Here is a 12,552-nt window from a genome sequence, read left to right on the forward strand (position 1 = left end):
AACTGTAATCTTGGCTGCCCTGGACACTCTCCGTGATAACGCGGATAAACGCCCCCCCCCCCCCCCCCCCCCCCCAAGCACTGGTGCTGCTGGATATTTCTGCCCTCTTCGACACGGTCGATCACACTATCTTGGTCGACCGTGTCAAACAAGCTGGCATTCTTGGTACGGCGGCTCGTTGGCTCTCCTCCTTCCTGGAGGACTCTTTCCATGCCATACGCTAGTCAATTTTCTGGCCCCACCACGCAAAACCAACTGTGGTGTCCCACAAGGAACCGCTTTCTCTCCTCATCTGTTTGATCTTTACATTTTCCCCTTGATCCAGTCCCTTACAGACAGGAATGTGACGGGCATTAATTATGCAGATGACCTGCAATTAGTCTTCTCGATCAATAACTCCTACAGTTCCATCACCGAATTTCAGGCCACCATGCTACATACTCCTACAATGGATGGACCACAACCATCTTAAGTTAGGTAAGACGGAACTTGTTCTTACTGGGGACAGCCATAAATTCTGGGGTCCTCATTACTGGCCATCAGAGCTAGGTCCTTCTCCCTTTCCCTCTCTTCGGCCAAAACATTAGGAGTCACCCTCAACAATGACCTGTCACTAAAAACTCAGGTTGGCACGGTCATCTCTAAATGCTTCTTTCAACTGAGGAAGATCAAAAAGCTACATCTGTTTCTTACACAGGAACCTCTGATCCAAGTGGTAGTAGCCACTGTCCTGTCTCTTCTGGACTATGCTAATTCCGTGTATTTGGGCATGCCAATCTACTTGCTCAAACGGCTACAGATGGCGCAAAATCAGCCAGCCAGAATGATCCTTCATCAACCTAGATGGCAACCAGCCAGCCATTTGCTGAGGAAACTGCACTGGCTGCCAATCCCTTTATGCTTTTAAGGTGGGCTGCCGTATATTCAAATCCCTGCATGGCAATAATTCCAAATTTATTAACACCTTGATATTCAGACACTCCCTCTCGGAACCTTCGCTCTGCTCACCTCTCACTTCTTACCATCCCCGTATTCAAACAAGTACGACAGGGCGGCCGCAGATTTGCCACACTCGTCCCCAGACTGTGGAACTCCTTCCCGCTGGAGATCCACTCGTGAACTGACCTATTGCAATTTAGGAAGTCCCTTAAAACGTGGCTATTTGCACAAGCCTATAACTAAAGTGGTCTGCTGATAATCTCTGAGCCTTCATAGCGCCATGATACCACCCGGTGTACGTGCGCATTATAAATCATTATTAACATTAACATTAACTTTGTTCAGTTTTGCAGATTCATCCAACCTCTGCTTTGTAAGTCTAGACCACAGAACGTCCCACTAAAACATGATTTATGTTGCTGTCTGGACCACGGCCCCAGGATGGTTGTAATCCTTTTGTCACCTCACCATCTCTTAAAATCTATACCTGGGCCTCAATGAATTTGGTTAGGCCAGTGAAGCACTGCACCACCTTGTCTTCAGTTTCACCCGCTCTGAATGCTGGGGAGCAGTATTGCCACTGTGAGTTCGCTATTTCCCGAATTGGTTCTGAGCATCAGAGGTTGCTGGGCTTGAATAGGGGCCTCGTCTATCGGAGCTGAAAGGTTGATTTGCTCTTTGAGGCCTGAATGAGGTCAAGCTGCACACTGTAATCCAAACAGGTGTCTTATCAAGACTGTGTGATTGTGAAGCAGCATAGACTGTCCAGTCGCGGGTGCTTGGTGTCTATTACTGGTGTGGCATTTGTCAGGTGTCAAGGTAGAGCATTCACTTCATCTGCAGTCAGCCGTGGAGCATAAAGATCAACTAGAGGTTGGGACAAGGTCAGACCCTGGCTTGGGCACAGTCTCCAAAGGATTTTGGGCCCATCCTGGGACAGATCTCTTAAGAATAGAGTCAGTGACTTGCATTGATCATTGTCTGTACTACTCGAACTTGGGATATGTCTTCTTGCACCACTCAACTTTCCTGCGTAGGTCAAACTGATGGGGATCTTGAACAGTGAGGCAGCCGATCAGGAAGGCAACAAGTCTCACAAGTTAACAAATAAAAGCGTACACCTCCTAAACTTAGTTTGTGGGATTTCATTATGATCCGGGTGTTTAGGATTAGATTAATTGTGTTTCTGGCCTGGGTTATATTTACACTATGCCCATTAACCTTTTAGGCACCCTGGTCCTTCCCATTAGATAGATGTGGGAAGCGCACTTACATAATCAAGAGTAAATTCACTTCAGGCAGAGCCTCTGATGTAAGACAAACTTTTCCAGAATATCGTTAGGATATATTTATTTTTATCATGCTGTAATGCTACTCTTCCAGTGCTTACCAAGAGCAAAAGACAAACCATATTACTGAATTAAGAGGTGTATTTGCATGTTGTCAATAGTGTGAGAACATGCAAAACACTGTCAATATCACACCAGCTTAGGTGAAACACTTGTTATTTTGTAATTTGTAGTTCGCTGAGAAAATAAAAGTACTGCAACAGAAATAAAGCTTAGTTACACATTATTTGCCTTCAGTTTCACAAACTATTCCTAAATATTCAACGAGTTGACTTATGTAGTGTAAGTCTAAAAAAACATACAAAATGTACATAAAGTGAATGTACTTTTGCATGCATATATAATCCTAGTGCACATTACATTTCCTTATGACTAATGAGTAATGTGTGGCAAAATGCATTTTGTTCTTGACAGCACATCTCTGAGCGTAGGTGACAGCGATGAATTATGTATTGGGATAGTGTTTAAAATAAAATCCAGGGCATTTGGCAAGTTAGGCACTGTGATGGCTGTTTTCCCTCAAAAGCTCTGCTACAGCTCTTTTCCCAAAGGCTCTTCTGCTCTGCTGTAATTATGGCAGGTCCCACTGCCATAGTGTTATATATAGGTGGTCGCAGACCTGAAAATACCCTCTTGAATGGGTGGAGCGATTGGCCGGTGGGACCCTGAAGCAGAATTGGCCAATGGGGTGGCCGTGTATTGCTGATGGCTTGTGGTCCAGGCAATTTTAAAAAAAATATATTTTTATTTTCTTTTTTAAAACAGTGCGATACGTTATTGTGCAAAATTACAAAATAGTTGAAGCATAGTAGTTCGGTAGCAGATATCAGTGTGAATACATCATTAATACAATTACATCTCATTCCATCAATCACAACTTGGGTCGTCAGCAAATACAGCAGCCCTTCGGTGTCACTCCGAATCAGAGCTAGAACTGTCATTATCTGAGGGTGGTTCACAGATGTTCCCTCTATACTTATTCCATGCCCTCCAAATCCTATTCCATTTCTTGGGACAACCTCTATTGCTGAACACTGCCCGTTCCGTAATCATCGCTGAGTTAATATCTTGTTTCCATGCCGATAATGTTGGCGACATCGTCCCACCCCATTTCTGCGCTATATTCCTCTTTGCCACCATCATGCCAAGTGTCATCCAGTTCTGTCCATAGCGCGGTAGGTCATTGGGTTCCCATATGTTTAGAAGGCAACGCTTGGGGTCAGGCAGTATGGAAAGTACCTCTGATTGCGACATGGTGCGCATAACCTGTACCCAGTAGTGTGCAATTCATGGGCAGTCCCATATTGTGTGATAGAAGCTCCCCACTTCATCGCATCCCCGCAGACAGTATGGGTGTGCAACCCGTTTCATCTTATACAATGTGTCTCTAGTGTAGTAGGATCTGTGTAATATGCGTAATTACACCAGGCGGAGACGTGAGGAGATGCCCACTTCTTTCGGAGACACAATTGCCTCCTGCCACTCAGAGTCATCAATGTCTCCACAATCACTTGACCTTTTCTCCCGCAAGGCCACCAGAGGGTCAGGTAAATTGTTTATCAGTTTACGATATGTCAGTGATGTCGCCTTCGATGTCATGTAGTCAGTAAGCAGTCTGTCCTCGAGCGGGAATGACTCTGGGATATTTGTTTCGGGTGGTAGTGCCGTCGTTAACGCATGATATATCTGCATGTATCGGAAATGTTCTGTTGGTGCCAGATCATATTGTTGCCGCAGAGTCTCAAAGGGTAGTACATGTCCCTTTTGCCATAGATCCCCAATGGTTGAGATGCCTATATCATCCCAGCAGCCAAAGCCCTTGGAGTGCCTGAGTGTCCCCAGCTTCTTTGTGTCCCATAACGGAGTTAATTGTGTTAACACGCCCTGTCATTGCAACCTGGTCAGGGCCGCATGCCATATAGTGAGTGTATGTTGAAGTGGGCCAAATTTTGTCGCGACTAGGGATTTATCATAAAGGGGGGCCAGCATACCAGCAAGTCCCAATTGCGCCCTGTCCGCTTTAAGAGCCGGTTCAGACTGTGGGAGATGAAGCCACTGGTTGATGACCTTCAACTGCGATGACCAGTAGTAAAGGCGGACATCTGGGAGCGCTATGCCTCCGTCGTACCAGCTTAGAGTGAGCTTGGCCTGTGCTATACGTGCGGGCTTAGGACCCCACATCAACTCCGAGACTTGTGCCGCAATGGTTTTGAAGTACGCAGCTGGTAACCGGGTAGGGCGTATTTTCTAAAATGTAGAGAAAGCGGGGCAAGGCCATCATTTTGAAAAGTGCCGCCTTTCCCAGCAGTGTTAACGGCAGTGATTCCCAATGTCTTATGTCACGTTTAAGGCGATCAAGGGGGGGCTGTAGGTTATGTTTATGGAAGGCGACTGGGCTAGCTGTGATGTATATATCCCCAGATAATAAACCCACTAACTGAAGTCCGTAATGGGCAGGCGTCTGGCAAACGCGGTGGGGGGCCATGCAATACGTACATGGTAGATTTAGACCAATTGATTGAATAGCCAGATGCTCGGCCATAGGCCGTGCAGACATCCAGGAGTGTATTAATTGAGCACTTGGGAGAGGTGAGATATAGTAGGATATCATCTGCGTACAGGGATATTCTGTCTTCCCAATCATCAGTCCAACGGAGGCCACTGATAGTAGGCTCCCATCTTATCCATTCTGCCAACGGTTCCAGGACCATGGCGAATAGTAGTGGGGACAGTGGGCAACCCTGACGCGTGCCCCTGGACAGTGGAAAGTCCGCCGATATGTGGCCGTTGGCAGCAATGCGCGCCATGGGCCTCTCATATAGTAGGCGGATCCAGGAGCAGAATCTCGGACCAAAACCAAAATGGCGTAGTACGGCAAAAAGGAAGGGCCAGTGGACTGTGTCAAACGCCATATGCGCGTCTAGGGACAGTATCGCAGCCGATTCCAAGAGGTATTGCGCGCGAGCCAGTACGCTAGGCACTCTCCTTAAATTGAGCGCTGTGTTCCTGCCGGGCATAAAGCCAGACTGGTCTTTATGTATGAGTTTGGGTAAGTGAGTCGTGAGACGCAGCGCTAATAGTTTGCCGAGTATTTTAGCCTCGGCGTTAATAAGGGAGATCAGGCGATAGGACGCACATTGATCAGCTGGCTTTCCTGGTTTCAGAATAGCTACAATAGTGGCTGTTCGCTGATCTAATGGAAGTTCCCCCACCTCCAAGCTTTCTTTAAACATGTGCAGCAAATGTGGTGCGAGCGTGTCCGTTTGTTGTTTGTATAGTTCGATTGGTATACCATTTGGCTCCAGCGCCTTACCCGTCTGTAGGGCATTGATCGCTAATTGCACCTCTTCGGTCGTTAGGTCTTCGACTAAGGCCTGTGTCTCCTCCGCTGTCAAGGTGGGCATTTTAAGGTCTTTGACGTAGATGTATGCCTCTTCCTCCGAGACCGTGAACGCAGAGGAGTACACCGTTTTATAGTGTTGTGCTAGCATGTGTACTATCGTGTGTGGATCTCTAATGGGGTTCTCTCCCTCCAATGTCAGCTGCGCTATCCACCTGTCCTGTCTGTCCAGCCAGGCGAGCAATCTGCCTGCCTTGTCACCTGCTTCGTAAATTTTGTGTTGTGTAGTGGACATTTGTAGCTTGACCGCTTCAGTCAGGTGTACTCTGTGGTGGTGTTGTGCTACTTGTAAGCTGTGTGCCGTAGTGGGGTTTGGGTCAATCGCATGCTGTGTCTCTGCCTCAGCCACTGCCGTTTCTAAAGTTAGCAGCTCCTCTTGCCCTGTACGCTTATGCGCTGCGATGGAGACTATCGCTTGCCCTCTAATCACCGTCTTGTAGGCCTCCCACAGTGTGATGGTGGAGGATACGGAGCCAGTGTTGTCCTGGAAATATTGTTTCGTCCCCACCCTCAGTTCCCTCCTGATCCTATGATTGTGAAGGTAGCCAGCGCAGATTGGATAGGTCCGACGCCGTTTGGGCTGGTGGTGTATATAGGTAATCATCAGGGGAGAATGATCTGAAATGCCTTGTGGCCGGATCTCCACTTTGGCAACAGTGCCAGGGCCTCCCGCCGAGTCTAAAAAGTAATCAAGTCTGGTGAGACTATTATGGACGCTGGAATGATAGGTGAACTGGCGTTCCAGAGGATTGTACTTCCTCCATAGGTCCTCTAGTCCCATGGCCGTCAAAAAACCCTCCAACCGTGATGTACCAAACAGCTAACCTTGGAGGGACTCTATCCACCGAGTCATCAGCCACCAAATTGAAGTCTCCCCCTAGAAGCACGTCCCCTTCAGGGAGTCCCAGTAGGAAAGTGCTAAGGTCCGAAAGCGCCGCTGCCTGCAGGGCAGGTGGAATGTAGACTGAGACAATATTAACGGGTTTACCCTCCGACTGTGCATGCACTGCAGCAAATCTACCCGCTGTGTCAGACTTAACAGATCGTATGAGCAAAGGAAATTGTTTTTTTACCGAAATGCCAACTCCCCTAGATCCGGAGGTAAATTCGGAGTGGGCCACCATCTGAAAACCCCATCTGTCCATTGCCTTTGTGGCCGTGCCAGTGAGGTGCGTCTCCTGTAAGAGTACCACTGCCGCACCTTCCCTCTTAATGCACTTCAAGACCAGACCTCGTTTAATTTTGTCACCCAGGCCGCGGACATTCCAAGTGAGTATTGATAGGGACGGAGTTATTTCAGCTGAGCCTTCCTTCAAATCAACGCATGAGTCAACCCCCATCATCAGATTTAGAGCTTACAGGGCCCCCGTGGATCAATGTGTGAATGAGGTAATAGCCAGTTTCTGCGAACCAACACACTATGCCGATCGGTACACATCTGAGTATCACAGGAACATAGAACATGAGAAATAACAAACACACCCCCCCTCCATCCCCCCTCCCTGCCTTCCTGCCTAGCGGACCTAAAACTGCCCGCCACCCCAACTCAGCAGAGTGCTCATAATCCCTGTCAAAAAACAACATTGCGTATAAGAGCATAGGGGGTGAAAGTCCAAGGTGGACCAGAAGACCCCAACAGGTCCAGAGTCCCAGCTCATCGTAAAAGGTCTCAGTAACGAGTAAGGGAGGTGAATCCCATCCGGTAAATTTCGATATCACAGGGCACAGTTCACAGAGGAAAATTAGAAGTACTTCCCTTGCGGTAGCAGAAGTCATTTCCCAGAGTCTGTGGTCGGGCTGGCCCCATCCTTCTCCTCTTGCTCGGTTATTTGTCTCACCGGTCTGTCCTTGTCGCCTGCGCCGCCCGTTCTGTCTGCCAGAGCCCTCCTCCGGACGCCACCCTTCGAGCCAGTCGTGTGCCTCCTCCGGAGTGTCAAAAAAACAGGTTTTTTTATCAGCCACCACTCTGAGACGCGCCGGGAAAAGCATGGAGTAGGGCAGTTCACGAGATCTCAGTGTCTTTTTCACCTCAATGAAACTCCTTCATCGTGCTGCCACCGCCGTCGTGTAGTCCGGGAAAATTGCAATTTTGGATCTTTATGGGTGGTGCTACCCTCGCTGTCTGCAAAATGGCGTCGCGATCTCTAAAGTTAAATATGAGCGCCAAAACAAGTCTCGGTCGTGCCCCGGGGCACGGGCGTCCCCCTGGTACTCTGTGTGCCCGCTCCACCGAGAAAAAATGTGAGAGGCCTTTGGGCTGCAGTATGTTTTTCACGAGGTCCTCTACATAGAGGTCCATGGCAGGCCCCCCTTCCGATTCCGGAAGGCCTACTATGCGAATGTTATTGCGCCGAGAGCGCCCTTCTTGTTCGTCCATCTTGTCGGACAGCAATTTGTTGTCTTCCTCCAATTGCGTTACGCGTTTGAGCAGCGACGCGGTGTCCGAAGTGAGTGTCGTCGTGACCTGCTCCACTGCAGTGACCCTAGACGACATTTTTTTGCAGGTCTGCCCGCAGGAGTGTGACATCTGTTGAAATCGTGCCCACCGTGGTTTGCCCTTGATGCAGGGCCGCCATGATGTCTTCCAACGTTATTGCAGGGACACTGCCGCCCTCCGCACCCTTCGCGCTAGTCCTCTTTTGCTCTGGCAGTGGGGGAAAGTCTTTGGCGTAGGCGAATTTATCGAGTTTGCTTTGTTGGGTCCCACGATTACCCTGCCGCTCATTGTGATGGGAACGATGGGTACCGATCTGGGCCACACTGGGGAAGTTCGGTGGGCCCGTTGCTGGTGGGTCTGCACCTCAGGCCGTGTGAAAGGCGGCTGGTCTCGGTATGGAGAGACGTGGTTATTGTTCCGAAGCTGCGGGTCGCTCACAGTGCTGCCCCGTCCCTGGCACACACCGTTAATGCGATGCGCAGGTCCCGCTCTCAGGCCCGAGCAGCGTCCGCCCAGACACCACGTTTTCAAGGGGGGGGGGGGGGGGGGGGGGTGCAAAATCTCGTATCTCTCCACACTTTGAGGGGGGGTCGCCTCCTCTAGCACCGGGGCTGTCGCACCCCAACCATCGGCGGGGGAACAGGAGTGCGTCCGGAGCTGGTGAGTCTGAGGGGTGCCAGTCTGGGCAGTAGCAGGCCCCGGTTGGTCCCCAGGTCCTCCGCCCACGGCAGATCAGGAGCGCGGCAGAAGGGCAAAACCAATTGTTCTGGCAGCGCGTTTAAGGCGCAGCCGGGCGGGGGGAAGGCAGTCGCACCACTCACCAGCCGCCGGCTGCCCCCCTTTAGCGCTGCAGTGAGGCGCGCTGTTAGTCAATGGCGTCCAGTCGGCGGCCACTCCAAATCTAGGCAGGCGCTCGGAACGCGATTGTAGGCCGCAGATTTTCACTCGATGCAGCTCCGGGCTCCGATGTCGCAGAGGGCTCGGAGCAGGGTCGATGTGCGCCGGTTCACCTCCGCTGCAGGAATTTCAGGCTTAGAGCTAGACTGGGGTACAAAAAGGGGTGGTGATGGACGGAGCATCTGAATCAATCAAACACTCACACCCAGTCAAAAGATCTGGGTCTAATCCATCACCGTTCTTTAGCCCAATCTGCCACCCCAGTTCAGACATGGCTATATGCAAATCAGTCTGACCCTGTGCCTCATGGGAACAGTCCAGTCCGAACTGCCAAGCCATGTCTTCCCTGGACCGGAAACAAGCTTCCGAGGACCGGTTTCTGGCATTCCAGCCGCCTTCAGCCCGGCTTGCTTGAATCCAGTGGCAAAGTGAGCAAGGGACTCACGTCTGAGCATACCCTGCCACACTTATGGCGGCCAAAAGCGGTACAAAAAGGGGTGGTGATGGACGGAGCATCTGAATCAATCAAACACTCACACCCAGTCAAAAGATCTGGGTCTAATCCATCACCGTTCTTTAGCCCAATCTGCCACCCCAGTTTGAGTTTGAGTTTGAAAGGTTTTCTAAAGCGCTCATACACCCAGCGGTTTCTTGGCTCTACCTGTCTACTGCTACTCAGGGGGTCGAAAGGATGGGGAGTCTGACCATTTTAAGATGGAAAGGATTGGGTGAAGAGGAAGGTCTTGAGGCCTTTGCGGAACAAAGGGTACTGGGTGCAGGTTCTCAAGGAGGATGGGAGGGAATTCCAAAAGGTTGGGCCAGTGGTCGAGAACTTGGAGCCCCCCCACTTCTACCGTTTGAAGCGGGGGACCACGAGGAGGTGGTGGGAAGAGGATCGAAGATTTCTCGAAGGAGTGTAGTTTTGGACAGCTGAGTTGATGAAGGCAGGGGCAGCGCCTGTCCGGGCTTTAAAGATGGTACAGCCTAGCTTGAATAAGGCACGTTGCCGGACAGGGAGCCAGTGCAGTGAGTGGAGAAGCGGTGTGACGTGCTGTGATTTTGGTAAGTTGAAAACCAGCCGAGCTGCTTGGTTTTGTACCAATTGCAGACGCTTCATAAGGTAGTCGGGCATGCCATTATAAAGGGCATTGCCATAATCTAGGCGGGAAGTTACCATGGCCAAAAGAATTAGCTTGAGCGCCTCGGAGGAGAAGAACCGTGAGACTCTACGTATTGTCCTGAGGGAGAGAAAAGCTGAAGATACCACGGCGGAGACTTGAGAGTGTAGGGAAAGTTTGTTGTTGATTTTAAATCCAAGAGTTTTAACGGAAGAAACAGGAGTAGGTGGGGAGCCTAGGGAAGGGGGCCAAAAGGAAGGGGACCAAGGACTGGAGCAACCACCTGTCAACACCAACTCCGTTTTATCGGGATTGAGTTTCAGGTGGTTGAAATTCATCCAGTCCTGGATGAAGGTCATGACGGACTGAAAATTGGTTATTGAGTCGGGGGAGGAAGAGAGGGAAAAGATGAGCTGGAGATTGTCTGCGTAGTTGTACACAGAGACCTCCAGTTGCTGTAAAGCAAAAATAAGGGGGGCAATGTAAAGGTTAAATAAAAGGGGGGATAAGGAAGATCCTTGGGGAACCCCACACTGGATGGGTCGAAATTCAGCTGAGTACTCTCCCAAACGAACTGCCTGAGTCCGATCTCTCAAGAAGGAGGATAGCCATAGCAGGGCTGTCCCTCCGATTCCCGCCGCCTCGACACGTGAAAGTAAGATGGTATGGTCCACCGTGTCGAATGCGGCGGAAAGATCCAAAAGGATCAGGGCCTGAGGTTGATTGGTATCCATTCCTTGTCGCAAGTTATCCAGAACGGATATTATTACGGACTCAGTTGAATGAGCCGGGCGGAAACCGGCCTGTCTCGGGGCCAAGACACCATGTTTTTCCACAAACTCACTCAGGAATTTTACTACGTGCCGTTCCAATACCTTTGCCAAGAAAGGCAGAAGAGAGATGGGGCGGAAGTTGGCTGGATCCGAAGGATCCGCCCCTGTTTCTTTTAGGATCGGAACGATCACTGCCGACTTTAATGCTGGGGTAACAATGCCCTGGGACAGCGAGCTATTGAGAAGGGTTAGGGGTGGTGAGGGACAGTGAGAATAGACCTGTCTCAAAATATGGGCAGGGCTTAACCAGTGGAAGGATGGAAGAAAGTGAATCAATCGTGAGGGGCGGAATTGAGTCAAGATGTGCTGTGGCTGGTGGGTAGCAGGGGTCGGTGAAGGCTACGGAAGGCGGGCGAATTTTGGCTTTGATCTTACTGATTTTATCTAGAAAGAAGGAGTTAAGAGAATCGCATAGTGGTTGTAAAGGGGAAGGTTTGAGTGAGGCTCTGTCAGAGTAAGCGAGTTCTTGAACGATGGAGAATATTTCTCTTGGCCGGTTCTCCGCGAACTGGATTTTGGACGAGAAATAGGCTTTTTTTGTTTCCAGAATGGATTTCTTGTATTGTACAAGAAGATCAGTATAATGGGTTTTGGAAACAGGGCAATAGTTCCGTCTCCATTGTCGTTCCGCGCGGCGGAGGTTACGTTTCTGGGTCTTTAGATCATCCGAAAACCAGCGGTTGGCGTCTTTGAGGCGTTTAGACGAAATGCGCCTTAGGGGGGCGATGGTGTCACAGCCCGCTCTCAGCCAGTTGCTAATAGTTTCTACTTGTCCAGAGGAGGGTAGTCCAGTGAGGTCAGGGCTAGAAGAGGAAAGGGTGGTAGATAGGGCCTCAATATCAACACGGTTCCATGAACGTGCCCAGATGTTTCTCGCCGGAGTGGGTTTAGGTAGTGACGAGGGGGATAGGGAAAAGGTGATCAGAGAATGATCTGACCAGAGACAAGGGGAGATGGATAGTGAAGTGACCGAGCAATCGCGGTGCCAGATTTGGTCAAGGATGTGTCCTAGCCTATGCGTGGGGGCCTTGACGACTGAGGTGAAATTGAGCGATTGAAGTGAGTCGGAGAACTCTTTGGAAGTAGCACATTCCGCTGGGTCAGAGGGCCAAAAGTTAAAGTCTCCCAATACTATAATGGAAGAATGATTGACTGCCAGAGTCGCCATTAGGTCTAGGAAGCTGGGGAGAAACGTCTGAGGAGGTGATGGAGGTCGATAAATAAGAACACATGTGAGTGGGGGTGTAAGAGAAGTTGAGCGTACAACTAAACAGTCTGAAGTTCCCATGGAAGGGGAAGCTAAAGGATGGAACGTGAGTTCTTTACGGACGATCAAAGCGACCCCTTCCCCAGGCCTGCCGGAGGTGCGGTCGGCACGAATGGCGTAGTAAGAAGGAGGGAGTATAGCCAGCAGGGAGGGGAGAGAACTTTCCGAGAACCAGGTCTCGGTAAGGAATAAAACGTCTGGTTTCTGGGAATCGAGTAACGTGAAAAGGTCAAGCTGGTGTTTGACTGCCGATCTGGTATTGAGATACATTGCTGTTACTGTTTTGGGGGAAGGGCCAGCCGGGGATGCGGT

The 12,552-nt window shown here is 50.1% G+C and overlaps 1 protein-coding gene across 1 annotated transcript in view; it reads left to right on the forward strand.

The window, feature by feature from the left end:
* Positions 1-12,552, forward strand: part of MMS22L (MMS22 like, DNA repair protein) — a 522,815-nt gene that overhangs the window by 396,602 nt on the left and 113,661 nt on the right. The gene's annotated exons all lie outside the window — the stretch shown is intronic.

This window comes from Lissotriton vulgaris, chromosome 6 (genome assembly GCF_964263255.1).
Source record: "Lissotriton vulgaris chromosome 6, aLisVul1.2, whole genome shotgun sequence".
In the NCBI taxonomy this organism is placed as follows: domain Eukaryota; kingdom Metazoa; phylum Chordata; class Amphibia; order Caudata; family Salamandridae; genus Lissotriton; species Lissotriton vulgaris.